Here is a 15,814-nt window from a genome sequence, read left to right as displayed (position 1 = left end):
ACCCCCCACTCTTGCCCCGTGTGTCTCTCTCCCTCCCGCCCACCCCCGCTCATGCCCCATGTGTCTCTCTACCTCCCACCCACCCCCGACTCATGCCCCGTGTGTCTCTCTCCCTCCCGCCCACCCCCCGCTCATGCCCCGTGTGTCTCTCTCCCTCCCGCGCACCCCCCACTCATGCCCCGTGTGTCTCTCTCCCTCCCGCCCACCCCCCGCTCATGCCCCGTGTGTCTCTCTCCCTCTGGCCCACCCCCCGCTCATGCCCCGTGTGTCTCTCTCCCTCCCGCCCACCCCCCACTCATGCCCCGTGTGTCTCTCTCCCTCCCGCCCACCCCCCGCTCATGCCCCGTGTGTCTCTTCCTCCCACCCACCCCCCGCACATGCCCCGTGTGTCTCTCTCCCCTTCCCCCGCTCATGTCCCGTGTCTGTTTCCTGTTCTCTCCACACCCCGCTCATGCCCCATGTCTGTGTCCTGTTCCCCCCACCCCCCGCTCATGCCCCGTGTCTATCTCCTGTTGCCCCCCACCCCTCCAGCTCATGCCCCGTGTCTGTCTCCTGTTCTCCCCACACGCTCATGCCCCGTGTCTCTCGCTTGTTGCCCCCCACCCCCCCGCTCATGCCCCGTGTTTGTCTCTGTTGTTCCCCCCACCCCCCGCTCATGCCCCGTGTCTGTCTCCTGTTCTCCCCACCCCCCGCTCATGCCCCGTGTCTCTCGCCTGTTGCCCCCCACCCCCCACTCATGCCCCGTGTCTGTCTCCTGTACCCCCACCGCCCGCTCATGCCCCGTGTCTGTCTCCTGTTGCCCCCCCGCTCTTGCCCCGTGTCTGTCTCCGGTTCCCCCCACCCGCTCATGTCCCCTGTCTCTCCTGTTGCCCCCCACCCCCGCTCATGCCCCGTGTCTGTCTCCTGTTGCCCCCACCCCTCTCATGCCCCGTGTCTGTCTCCTGTTCTCCCCACCCCCGATCATGCTCCGTGTCTGTCTCCTGTTACCCCCCACCCCCCGCTCATGCCCCATGTCTGTCTCCTGTTGCCCTCACCCCCAGCTCATGCCCCGTGTCTGTCTCCTGTTGCCCCCCACCCCCCGCTCCTGCCCTTTGTCTCTCTCCTGTTGCCCCCCGCTCATGCTCCGTGTCTGTCTCTTTTGTTCCCCCCACCCCCCGCTCATGCCCTGTGTCTGTCTCCTGTTCCCCCCACCCCCGCTCATGCCCCGTGTCTCTCTCCTGTTGCCCCCCACCCCCTTCTCATGCCCCGTGTCTGTCTCCTGTACCCCCTCACACCCCGCTCATGGTCATGTCTGTCTCCTGTACCCCCCACTCCCCTGCTCATGCCCCATGTCTGTCTCCTGTTGCCCCCCCTGCTCATGCCCCATGTCTGTCGCCTGTTCCCCCCACCCGCTCATGTCCCGTGTCTCTCTCCTGTTGCACCCCACCCCCTGCCCCGTGTCTGTCTCCTGTACCCCCCCACCCCCCGCTCATGCCCTGTGTCTCTCTTCTGTTGCCCCCCACCCCCTGCTCATGCCCCGTGTCTGTCTCCTGTACCCCCCACCCCCGCTCATGCCCCATGTCTCTCTCCTGTTGCCCCCCACTACCCCGCTCATGCCCCGTGTCTGTCTTCTGTACCCCCCACCCCCGCTCATGCCCCGTGTCTGTCTCCTGTTCCCCCCACCCCCCGCTCATGCCCGTGTCTATCTCCTGTTGCCCCCCAGACCCCCACTCATGCCCCGTGTCTGTCTCCTGTTGCCCCCCACCCTCTCGCTCATGCCCCGTGTCTGTCTCCTGTTCTCCCCACCCCCGCTCATGCCCCGTGTCTGTCTCCTTTTCCTCCCACTCCCGCTCATGCCCTGTGTCTGTCTCCTGTTGCCCCCCACCCCCTGCTCATGCCCCGTGTCTGTCTCCTGTTCTCCCCACCCCTCGCTCATGCTCCGTGTCTGTCTCCTGTTCCACCCACCCCCGCTCATGCCCCGTGTCTGTCTCCTGTGCCCCTCACCCCCCCGCTCATGCCCTGTGTCTGTCTCCTGTTGCCCCTCACCCCCCGCTCATGCCCCTTGTCTGGCTCCTGTTGTCCCCCACCCCCCGCTCATGCCATGTGTCTGTCTCCTGTTGCCCCCCACCCCCCGCTCATGCCCCGTGTCTGTCTCCTGTTGCCCCCCACCCCCTGCTCATGCCCCGTGTCTGTCTCCTGTACCCTCCACCCCCCGCTAATGCCCCATGTCTGTCTCCTGTACCCCCCGCCCCCGCTCTTGCCCCGTGTGTCTTTCCCTCTCCCGCACACCCCGCTCTTGCCCTGTGTCTCTTTCCCCCTCCCGCCCACCCCCGCTCTTGCCCGTGTCTCTTTCCCCCTCCCGCCCACCCCCGCTCTTGCACCGTGTCTCTTTCCCCCTCCCGCCCACCCCCGCTCTTGCCCCGTGTCTCTTTCCCCCTCCCGCCCACTCCCGCTCTTGCCCCGTGTCTTTTTAACCCTCCCACCCACCCCCGCTCTTGCCCCGTGTCTTTTTACCCCTCCCACCCACCCCCGCTCTTGCCCCGTGTCTTTCTCCCTCCCGCACACCCCCGCTCTTGCCCCGTGTCTTTCTAACTCCTGCCCACCCCCGCTCTTGCCCCGTGTCTTTCTCCCTCCCGCCGACCCCCACTCTTGCCTCGTGTCTTTCACACTCCCGCCCACCCCCGCTCTTGCCCCGTGTCTTTCTCCCTCCCACCCACCCCCGCTCTTGCCCCGTGTCTTTCTCCCTCCCGCACACCCCCGCTCTTGCCCCGTGTCTTTCTCCCTCCCGCCCACCCCCGCTCCTGCCCCGTGTCTTTCTCCTTCCAGCCCACCCCGCTCTTGCCCCGTGTCTTTCTCCCTCCCGCCCACCCCCGCTCTTGCCCCGTGTCTTTCTACCTCCCGCCCACCCCTGCTCTTGCCCTGTGTCTTTCTCCCTCCTACCCACCCCTGCTCTTGCCCTGTGTCTTTCTCCCTCCTACCCACCCCTGCTCTTGCCCCGTGTCTTTCTCCCTCCCGCCCACCCCCGCTCTTGCCCCGTGTCTTTCTCCCCCTCCCACCCACCCCCGCTCTTGCCCCGCACCCCCGCTCTTGCCCTGTGTCTGTCTCCTGTTGCCCCTCACCCCCCGCTCATGCCCCGTGTCTGTCACCTGTTGCCCTCCCACCCCCCTCTCATGCCCCGTGTCTGTCTCCTGGTGCCCCCACCCCCCGCTTATGCCCCGTGTCTGTCTCCTGTTGCCACCCACCCCCCGCTCATGCCCCGTGTCTGTCTCCTGTTGCCCCCCACACCCCGCTCCTGCCCCGTGTCTGTCTCCTGTTGTTCCCCCACCCCCCGCTCATGCCCCGTGTCTGTCTCCTGTTCCCCCCACCCCCCGCTCATGCCCCGTGTCTGTCTCCTGTTGCCCTCCACCCCCCGCTCATGCCCCGTGTCTGTCTCCTGTACCCCCACCGCCCGCTCATGCCCCGTGTCTGTCTCCTGTTGCCCCCCACCCCCCGCTCCTGCCCCGTGTCTCTCTCCTGTTGCCCCCACCCCCCGCTCATGCCCCGTGTCTGTCTCTTTTGTTCCCCCCACCCCCTGCTCATGCCCTGTGTCTGTCTCCTGTTCCCCCCACCCCCCGCTTGCCCGTGTCTCTCTCCTGTTGCCCCCACCCCCTGCTCATGCCCCGTGTCTGTCTCCTGTACCCCCCACCCCCGCTCATGCTCGTGTCTGTCTCCTGTACATCCCCAGCCCCCCGCTCATGCCCCATGTCTGTCTCCTGTTGCCCTCCTGCTCATGCCCCGCGTCTGTCTCCTGTTCCCCCCATCCCCCGCTCATGCCCCATGTCTGTCTCCTGTACAACCCCCCCCTCCGGTCATGCCCTGTGTCTCTCGTCTGTTGCCCCTACCCACTGCTCATGCCCCGTGTTTGTCTCCTGTACCCCCCCACCCCCCGCTCATGCCCCATGTCTCTCTCCTGTTGCCCCCCACTACCCCGCTCATGCCCCGTGTCTGTCTTCTGTACCCCCCACCCCCCGCTCATGCCCCGTGTCTGTCTCCTGTTGCCCCCCACCCCCTCGCTCATGCCCCGTGTCTGTCTAATGTTCTCCCCACCCCCCGCTCATGCCCCGTGTCTGTCTCCTGTTCCTCCCACCCCCGCTCATGCCCAGTGTCTGTATCCTGTTGCCCCCCACCCCCCGCTCATGCCCTGTGTCTGTCTCCTGTTCTCCCCACCCCCCGCTCATGCTCCGTGTCTGTCTCCTGTTCCCCCCACCCCCCGCTCATGCCCCGTGTCTGTCTCCTGTTACCCCCCACCCCCCGCTCATGCCCCATGTCTGTCTCCTGTTGCCCCCCACCCCCCGCTCATGCCCCATGTCTGTCTCCTGTTGCCCCCCACCCCCCGCTCATGCCCTGTGTCTGTCTCCTGTTGCCCCCCACCCCCTGCTCATGCCTCGTGTCCGTCTCTGTTGTTCCCCCACCCCCGCTCATGCCCTGTGTCTGTCTCCTGTTCCCCCCACCCCCCGCTCATGCCCTGTGTCTCTCTCCTGTTGCCCCCCACCCCCCGCTCATGCCGTGTGTCTGTCTCCTGTACCTCCCACCCCCGCTCATGCCCCGTGTCTGTCTCCTGTACCCCCCACCCCCCGCTCATGCCCCGTGTCTGTCTCCTGTTGCCCCCCTACTCATGCCCCGTGTCTGTCTCCTGTACCCCCCACGCCACGCTCATGCCCCATGTCTCTTTCATGTTGCCCCCGACTTCCCCGCTCATGCCTCGTGTCTGTCTTCTGTTCCCCCACCCCCCGCTCATGCCCCGTGTCTGTCTCCTGTTCCCCCCACCCCCCGCTCATGCCCCGTGTCTGTCTCCTGTTGCCCCCACCCATGCCCCATGTCTGTCTCCTGCATTCCCCCACTCCACACTCATGCCCCTTGTCTCTCTCCTGTTGCCCCCCACACCCCCCGCTCATGCCCTGTGTCTGTCTCCTGTTGCCCCCCATCCCCCGCTCATGCCCCGTGTCTGTCTCCTGTTCTCCCCACCCCCGCTCATGCCCCATATCTGTCTCCTGTTCCCCCATCCCCCGCTCATGCCCCGTGTCTGTCTCCTGTTCTCCCCACCCCCCCGCTCATGCCCCGTCTCTGTCTCCTGTTCTCCCCACCCCCCGCTCATGCCCCGTGTCTCTCTCCTGTTGACCCCACCCCCTGCTCATGCCCCGTGTCTGTCTCCTGTTGCCCCCCACCCCCCGCTCATGCCCCGTGTCTCCCTCGTGTTCCCCCCACCCCCCGCTCATGCCCCGTGTTTCCCTCGTGTTACCCCCCGCCCCCGCTCATGCTCCGTGTCTCCCTCGTGTTCCCCCCACCCCCTGCTCATGCCCCTTGTCTCTCTCCTTTCCTCCCCACCCCCTCTCATGTCCCGTATGTGCCCTGTACCCCCTGCTCATGCCCTATGTCTCCCTCGTGTTCCTCCCCACCCCCTGCTCATACCCCGTGTCTCCCTCATGTTCCTCCCCACCCGCTGCTCATGCCCCGTGTCTCTCTCGTGTTCCCCCCACCACCGCTCATGCCCTGTGTTTCCTTCCTTCCCCCCCACCCCCTGCTCATGCCCCGTTTGTACCCTGTTCCCTCTCACCCCCCTCTAATGCCCATGTGTCTCCCCTGTGCCCCCAACCCCGCTCATGCGCCGTTGTGTTTTTTATACACCCTGCCTTCCCTTTCCATGGTGGCCATCTTGGTAAAAGATTTTCCTTCCTACACCGAGACGCCGCAGGCGTCCCGGCGTAGGAAGCAAAATCTTTTTGTTTTTTTTACCACCCGGCATTCCCACTTTGAGGACATAAGATGTTAGTGGTCTTCATCTATTGAAAAGGATGTTATGGTCACGTTGTACTAATAAAAACCTTTAAAATTTAGTAAAAAAAAAATGTTACAGGGACGTTATGGTTAAGTTGCACTAATAAAAACCTATGAAATTCAGTGAAAAAACTTTGTTAAAGGGATGTTATGGTAAAGTTGCGCTACTAAAAACCTATGAAATTCAGTGAAAAAACTTTGTCAAAGGAACGTTATGGTTCCAAGTAAAACCGAAAAACCCTTGAAATTTACCAGTTATGGTAAGCTAAGCAACCATAACTCGCGCCACCACCATGCACTGCTAAGACTAACACCCAGGACATCAAAGATGACATCACAAATGTCATTGATGACATCACTGATGACATCACATGTCTGGCTCACTCTTTTTTCTTTTGCTGACATATCTGGGCCACATGGTTTTCTTCAGTAACAGTCAGAAACTAAACATTTTATTTTATTTGTAGACGTATCCTTCAAGTAGGTTCTTACAGTAATTCTGTTAGAGTCCAGTCACATCATATGAAACATATACATACGGGAAGACACAAGCTTGAAAGACAGCAATCCTTTTTGTGCATAAAGATAATCAATAGACTTATGAGCACTTTCTGATAGTTCTGTTGTTTTTTTTTTATGGCTGTACTTTCGCTGTGGGTCCAATCACATCAAGTGATACATATACATAGGGTGATTAGCAGCTTTGAAACAGAGCAATCATTTATTTGCATGAAAATAATCAGTTAAGTTATGAATTGTTTCTGCTACTACTTGTGCTTTTTTGCTAACTTCACTTTCCCTGTATATACCCATATTGGTATGTGTTCTTGTGTCTTTGTGTTTTTTCTATAGTAATGTTTTATTAGCTACGTATTACATATTTCACAGTACACAAAAATCTATTAAGAAAACAATTATCATTTCATTATTCAACATATTAACATTACGAATATTATACCTTCATCTTGTACACTGCACACCATGTTATGTTTCTGTATCAGTAGCTTAGTATACTAGATAGAACCCCATAATACAATGCTATTTATATCAATGCATCGTTCAATGCACTAATTAGGGTATGATATTTATTGCAATGATCCTTGACACTTGTTTCGCAACATTATAATAAGAATCCCTTGTACACATACTTCATGAAAAATACATACACATGTGATGTCATCAGTGATGTCATCAATGACATTTGTGATGTCATCTTTGATGTCCTGGGTGTTAGTCTTAGCAGTGCACGGTGGTGGCGCGAGTTATGGTTGCTTAGCTTACCATAACTGGCGAATTTCAAGGGTTTTTCGGTTTTACTTGGAACCATAACGTTCCTTTGACACAGTTTTTTCACTGAATTTCATAGGTTTTTAGTAGCGCAACTTAACCATAACGTCCCTTTAACAAAGTTTTTTCATTGAATATATATATATATATATATATATATATATATATATATATATATTTTTTTTTTTTTTAGGTTGGTTAGTATCCTTGTTGTCAGGAGAGATGCGTATTTCTATTTTGTCTCCTTCATGGTTTAGATGAGGTTATTTCCTTTCGGTGATTTAAGTTTGAACGCTTAAATCATTTCTCAGTCTCAACTCTGTGTCATTATGCTGAGTTAGCTACGTTTGTGTTTCCATCTTTGTGTTCGGTCAGGCCCTTTATCCCAGTTTGTCTTTGCTGTAACCTAGTTTTGGATTGAGTTACTTGCGAGCTACACCCGTACCCTATGTCCTTTCTGAGAGGGTAAGTTTGTTGACAATGTTGGGCATGTATGCTAATTTCTGTCCTCATGGGGTTGTCGCTTGTGTTCTATTCCACCTAGCGTTGTCTCTCTTGTTCTTGTAGGAGTTACCCTTAGTAGGTTCTGGGTGTTGTCTCTGCCATCATATATTCTGTCAATCTGTTAATTGTGTTTCCTGTTTGATTGTTTAATTGTTTCAATTTGATTCTGAGGTGTTGAAGAGCCAGGTTTTTATGAGTTTTCTAAATTTCAGATGGTCTTTGGTGTTTCTTATTTCTTTCGGGGTTTGTTTCAGGATTTTACGGCCAGGTGGAAGAAAGAGGAGCCCCCTATTTTTTTCTTGACATAGGGTTTTGGTTCCAGGCGGATTTCATTGCTTGATCTGAGGAATCTTGTTGACTTGTAGATTGTTATTTTCTTTTGTAGGAATTCTGCTCCCTGTCTGCTGATTGCCCTGTGTGTTATGCACATGGTTTAGAACGTGATACAATGTTTGATTGGGAGCCAATGTAGTATTTTTAGTGCTGGCGAGATGTGGTCTCTTCTGGATAGTTTGAGGAGCAGTCTGGCTGCTGCATTTTGGATGCATTGGAAATCGAAGCTTGCCTAGTAACTATTATCTGACTGGATGGATGGATTGTAACAACATTATCCACAAGTTCCAGACAGGACTTCGGAAGGGATTATGTACAGTGTATAACTTAATCACTCTTGATACCCTAATTGAACATTCTTGTGCAAAGTGGCAGCTTCCTGCGTATGCTGTATATGTAGATTTCAGCGCTGCCTTTGATATTAGCGTCTGAGACCACTTATGGACCAACCGGGTGTACCTAGGGGGCTTTTATCAATGATAATAAATCTGCACACACATTTAGGATCAGAGTTGGGTTCAACTGGGATGGTGCCGGATGAGTAACACATTGGTTTTATACTTGCATTGGGGATAAGAACCTGCCCTGTTTAACTTATATTAAACTGATCTGCAAGCTGCACTTGAGAAGCCTGAAGCAAATCCCATACAATTTGGTGGAAGTAAAATAAATTGACTAGGCTATGCAGATGACATAGTTATCCTTGACTATACCCCTAAATGACTGCAGCCCAAAAGGAAGGCATGAAGAGATTTTGCAAAAGTTAACAGTCTAATGATAAACATGGGAAAAATGAAAATCATGGAAGATTTGTGTTGCAAAAAAAATAAAAAAAAATAAAGAAAAGCTTATGGCTGGACTATTGATGAAATAAGGACTTAAGTTGTGCACACATAAATATCTGGGTGTGATATTTCATGACCAACTGAATTGGAGGCCACAGTGGGGATATATTGAGAAGATTTACCAAGAAGTAGGTGTGTTATGTACATTTTCATGAAATAATGTTGGCACCATAATAGAAACTTTACACATTTTATATCTGACTAAAATATGTCTGTACATGGTACATGGTGTAGCGGTGTGGGGTGCCAAGTATATTAATGACTTGAATAAAATAGAAGGAAGATCATTGAAACATTATTACGACTTCGGTGTACAATAGCAACTGAATACATACGATTGGAATGCAATATTGTTGACATTGAGAGCTTTATAAAACCGAAGCTGTTGTTGGTACACAGGAAAATATTGGAGATGGATTGTAATGTGCTGTTACACCAATTGCCCTTAGGCCATAGAAACATGAACTCCAGTATTAGGAACAACTTTATGGAGTGGATGCATATGACTGTTTACTATTGGTCCCTTGTGCTTCGCCCCTACAATACACAATATCTGACAACTAGGTATAAAACCCAGGTAATAAAGAAGTTTATGAAGACATTTGATAGCGAATAACCTATCGTAGATTTAGTGGCCAAAGTAACCGGGTACTAACTACCTTTAATATGGGATGGAAGTCATGGCTAAGCCAAAGTAAATATATGCTTTTCCAGATTGCCATACCAGTAGACAATATATGCTGATGAAATTTAATGCAGTACTGGCTCATTAAATTATTGGTGCTAGACGGGGGACTCCTCGTAATGAACAGTATTACATATTATGTGTAGAATTGGCATTAGAAACCTTAAGACACCATATAATTGATTGTGAGAGTCTGAGAACCCTGCGTAAACAATATCTTTAACAAATATAGGAATGATGTGAATAACATAACCATGCAGGAAAATTCGGATTGATTTAAGTCAGGGAATAATATTAATATCATTTCTCATGGTGTACAATTATGCAAGAGGGTGATGATCATTTTAAATGATCTTATTTCTGATTGATTTTGGATGTAATATGAGACACTAATGATTTTACTAATGTAGATCTAACTAGTTGATTTTATGGTACTATTTTTATGTTTTTATATATATATATATATTTGTTTGGTATAGCATATTGCTGAAGAGTGATTGTGTATAAAGTCATAAACTGACTAAATATATGCTTAATGAATAATTAAAAATATCTCCCTCAGTCATGATACAACAAGGTCAAGCAGAGCAAACCAGCTCTTTGTTTCTAAAAAGATTGTTTTGAATCTGAGAGCCACTTCAACAAAAACACACAATGAATTACCAAATATAGCTTTACACATCATATTGGGTTTTGTTAAGGTATAGATGTATACTGTTTATTTGCTTTTATACATTGTCTTCCATATAAGAGGAAATAGCCATTCTGGGAATTCAAATGCGGTATATCGTTAGAAAGAATGACTGATGATTTGTAAATTTGTTTTATCAATATGATTGTATAGATGCTAGTGTTATATAGGCTATTGTATTTACAGTGTGCAGTTTCCATTAAATGTCTCCTTGTACTCTACATTAGGCTTGCATTCACCTTATCTTTGGTTTCATTCAGAAAATGGGAATGGATGAAAACCATGTCTTTGCCATCTCAGCCACCTTCGTGCCTGGCCCCGACACATGCAGTGGCTAGCTTCTAAATTGGAGGAGCTCAGGAGGAAGTTCAGAATTATGAGACTTCAATGATGCAAAGTAAAGGAACATCTACATATGATGGTGGAGAGCACAAGGGCCTGTATCCACCGTACAGTTGCATGTAGTCGAAGATCATCATGGGGTGATGCTTACTTTGATCCTGACTCTACCCTTCTTGACAGACCACAGCTCGCCTAACCTCCATTTGTTCCTATAAAGCCAGCACCCCCATCTGCCCAGATGCATGTTAAGTGAAAAAGATTGTTGGTCCTGTGTTTCTGGACTTCTCTGTGAAAAGCACTTCCGCTGAGGTTGAGCAAGGATTATCTACAAGTTCAATCGCGTTTTTTAACCATGTCCCAATTCTTCCTCCTAATTTTTCACCAACTATTGTCTTTCTACCATAAGCTCAATCATTCACAGTATCAGTCTTGCACCACCAATGCTTATACACCACTCACATCTTACCCCCAGTCTCACTGCTCCCGCTAACCAAATGGGAACCACCTTTAGTGAGCCATTGCGCCACCCACCCCCCCTCTCTGGTAAACAGCCATAGCCAACACTCCATAGGTCACACCCCAAATTAAATCATTTTTCATTGCTCATTGGAGACCCCTTTGATTTCTGATCCAATTTAAAGCACTGTTTTCAATTGATCTATATTATCTTCTTTTCTGCTTATTTTTCAATGATATACCAGTTCGAAAATGTGCAAATAAAGCTCCATTTTCCATTTCTTAATTTCATTAAACTCCTTTTAATGAGCCAACAGTACAATTCCATGTACCGCACTCTGGAATCACACCACAGGGTAAAACAATATTAGACTGTTTATGCCTATTGCTCCACCAGTCTGCTCAAGCTCAAGACGGAGGACCTACTGTATAGATTATGGTGAATAGTCAGTCCACAGGCAACTTCCAGGCGTCAGTACCATGAATGGAAACTTGATCCTGTCAATCAGTTCTGATTATTGGTGGGTTTATGGCTATGTTTCAGATACCCCTTAAATTGGGTACAGGCTGTCTGGATGGAGTTTAGGTCAGGGGATTTTTGTGGGGTTTCCACCCAGTGTAGTCTTAATTACACCAGAAACTCTGCTGATTCTGAGTGCTTTGGGTTATTATCCTGAATGACAATATGTGTGGTTGTCCTCAGGGTAATGGTGTCACGCATATGGAAAGAGGAATTGAATTATATATTTATTCTTTGAAAAAGGCAATGGGCCTCATTACGAGGTTGGAGGAAGCCATGCCGTTTATACCAGCATGACAACCCCCAAACTCGGGTCCGGTCCGGGTCCTGCGAAAGGGGAATTACTGGGCCATTCCGACCTTGGCGGGCCCTGTAAGTCCCCTTTACCGGAGCCAGTACGTCCCCATTCTCATTTGAGCCCCCATAGGGCCATAGGGCTCAATGGGAATGGGGAGGATGGTAGCCGCGGTACCGTTCATAACAGTACCGTTGCTACCATCCTGTTCTGCTTGCGGGTGTCGCTCTGCACGCCTGGTCTGACCAGAAGTGCAGAGCGGCACCCGCGAGCAGAACTGGTAATGTGGCGGTACAGTGATAACGGCGCCGGCAGCACTACCGGCGCAGTTACCACTATACCGCCACTGTTGTACTGAGGCCCAATGACCATTATACCCTCATAAAACATAACTGGTCATGGCCACTTCTTGGAGATGAATGCCAAACAAAATAAGTTCCTAAATAAAGGAACTCCCATCCCCTGCATACTTTCACAAGCTCAATATATGAGCCAAACAGTTAAGGTAAACTAATGAACATACTCTTGGTATGTCGTTTTTAATGTTCAAGCAAACAAATTATGATAAAAAATGGTAAACATCAATACATATTTTTTAGAAAACGATTTTTCTTTAGAAAGGAATTTTTTTTCAAGTGTAGTTTTTATTTTGTAATGGGCCCAACGCTTTTCGAGAAAAACATTTCTTCTTCAGGGGCATATTCACTCAATTAATCACATCTAAAGAAAGTTTACAGAAAAATATATAATTACTTGTAATGTGATGGTATGTCAAAAATTATTTACAATTATTTACAATTCAAACACATCACTTGCATGGGTTACTGTGTTTTTAGGTACCTATATGCACATGATTAATATAATGGTTATAGTGGTTTAATTTCCTCAATAAATAAACAATATAACCTCAATTTACACACCTATCACATGGGCATGTAGCCATAGCTTGTGTCATCAAGTTTAGAATAACATATCCGGGTTTGGCAATGCGTTCTATTCAATGTAATTGCATGCTTACATACTCATAGCTCTAGATTGTACATTGTGATAGGAGTCCATTCAAGACTATTCAATGTCTATTCAGTATCCCCTATGTAATTGGTATAAATCAATGAGGGGTGAGAGCCCTATTACTTACTATTCACACAGATTCTTGTTCAAAAGGTAGCTAACACATCTATCTAGTGATGGAGTTCAATTTAAAAAGAGGGGGGTAGAATATTCCAAGTCTTACCCTTGTAGTTGGTGTCTCATTATTATAATTAACTTGTTACCTAAGAGTGACAAGGTCATAGTGAGAGGGTTCTCAAGTCCCTTGTGGATATTTGCTTACCTATGATAGATTAGCAAAGTAGAAGGAGATCCTCAGGCGCCGTGTCTGTGTGTGGAAATGTCTAGCTAAAATGGCCATTTAAAAAGTTAATGAGATTCTGTAACGTCCTTTTATAAGCCACTTGTTATGATTTTCTTAGATTACCATTGGCTTGATTGACAGCCACGGAACACGAGACTTCTCTATCCACTCTATCTGTCATCTAGACTATCGTTAACTATCATCAACCACCGTCTTGTCACCTTATTAGCCAACTACAAGGGTAAGACTTGGAATATTCTACCCCCCCCCCCTGTTTTTAAATAGAACTCCATCACTAGATAGATGTGTTAGCTACCTTTTGAACAAGAATCTGTGTAGATAGTAATTAATAGGGCTCTCACCCCTCATTGATCTATACCCATTACATAGGGGATACTGAATAGACATTGAATAGACATTGAATGGACTCCTATCACAATGTACAATCTAGAGCTATGAGTATGTAAGCATGCAATTACACTGAATAGAACGCATTGCCAAACCCAGATATGTTACTCTAAACTTGATGACACAAGCTATGGCTACACGCCCGTGTGATAGGTGTGTAAATTGAGGTTATATTGTTTATTTATTGAGGAAATGAAACCACTATTACAATTATATTGATCATGTGCATATAGGTACCTAAAAACACAGTAACCCATGCGAGTGATGTGTTTGAATTGTAAATAATTGTAAATAATTTTTGACATACCATCCCATTACAAGTAATTATATGTTTTTCTGTAAACTTTCTTTAGATGTGATTAATTGAAAAATTGAAAAATGCAATATGCCCCTGAAGAAGAGAAGTTTTTCTCAAAACGCGTTGAGCCCATTACAAAATAATAACTACACTTGAAGAAAAATTCCTTTCTAAAGAAGAATCATTTTCTAAAAATTATGTATTGATGTTTACCATTTTTTATCATCATTTGTTTGCTTGAACATTAAAAACTACATACCTAGAGTATGTTCATTAGTTTACCTTAACTGTTTGGCTCATCTATTGAGCTCGTGAAAGTGTGCAGGGGACGGGAGTTCCTTTATTTAGGAACTTATTTCGTTTTACATTTATCTCACAACCCATATGCCAGGGTTGACTGCTATCTCCCCTGCACCTTAAGTTTGTTTTAAGCAATTTCTTTGCTATTTAAATACAATCAGAATGTTTTGAATTTCTCAAGATAGGAGTCCATGGTGGACACAACTGTGGATTCCACTTCTTAGAGATGCCACCCAACATGTATATTTTTAAAGGGTGGTTTAAAGAAGTCTTACTGGTCTGGGGTGATTTCCTCCTGAATATCATTTGATGAAACCAAGGTTAACCCGGCACCCCACTTTGGTCTGTTGATGTTGCAGATCTTCAGGCAAATACAGTGGATGAAGAACAAGTCATGTCATATTTTAATTAATATAACATATTCAATCATCACTTCTGTTATAGACCAGGAACAAAACAAAAACCTAAAAGAAACAAGTGACTTAACATAGATAATTTAAACTAGGAGCGCATGTGCTTCAAAATAGAGAGGAATAAAGAGGTTTAGTATACAAATATTCAAAATTCCACATTTACTGGATTAAGAGAACAAAACTAGCAGGGACGTTATTTCACCAAAATGCCAGGGGTAGCAGAAGTGACATCACACGACCCTTTACCCCCTGCTGACATCACAGGAAGTGATGTCATTTGACTCCACCCCAGAGTGATATTGCGGGAAGCGATGGAACATGACCTTTCACCAGTTGACAAAGCAGGAAGTGGCATCACATGGCATTGTACACTACGAAAAATATGGTTACGATATCACTATAATGTGATGTACATTTCATACACAAATGGATCACCATATGTATCATTAAGATCAGTGTGTATAGGCCCATATTACCAAGTTCCTGTGAATGCAAGCAGACGTCCATGACCAAATGATAATGATGTGGTATTATATAGCAGTTACACTTAAGAGCTTTTTATAGAAAAAATATACACCCAATATCACCCAACCTGTGTTGGTAGTCATTTATCGACCTCAGAAGGATGAAAGGCTGAGTTGAGGTGTTTAAGAACAGACTAAATCAGTGACTCACCCCCTGAAGTGTGCCTGATATAAACCTTTAATTAGTCCACCAATTATTCTATAGAATACAAGAAAGACACATTATTTGGTATTCCAATTCTTTCTTATTTAGGGTCAGTGCTGAAAGTGTTAGAGTTGTGGCACTCCTGTTCTTATTTTTCTTATTTATTTTCAGTGGCCTGAACAAGAAAGCCAGTCACTCCAGAACTAAAGAGCCACATGGTGCTGGCCACAGCTCTTGAGCTTGCATTACAAAAAAAAAAAAAAATTTTTGTTAGAGGTCTCAAGGGAGTTCACAGAAGTTGCAAGGGAGACCTCAGAGGTTGCAGTTGTGACCTCTGGCGAACCCTAAATGACGTCCCTGAAAACTAGCTAAACAAATAGAAAACATTCCACATGCACTGCGTTAAGAGGATAGCCCTCACTGTCGGGAATATCTGGATGGCAGAAGCTTGACATCTGAACATGCACTGCATTAATAGCACAAATCTCACTGTTGATGCATGTCTGGCAGTAACTGGACATCATTAATGGAACAAAACTCACTTCAAATATACCAAATTACACAAGCACTGCACTAAGAGCACAAAACTCACTGTGGGTGCATGTCTAGTCAGGACAACAT

The sequence above is a fragment of the Ambystoma mexicanum genome, chromosome 5q (genome assembly GCF_040938575.1).
Source record: "Ambystoma mexicanum isolate Mex_15411 chromosome 5q, UKY_AmexF1_1, whole genome shotgun sequence".
Classification (NCBI taxonomy): domain Eukaryota; kingdom Metazoa; phylum Chordata; class Amphibia; order Caudata; family Ambystomatidae; genus Ambystoma; species Ambystoma mexicanum.
Note: the sequence above shows the minus strand (reverse complement) of the source record.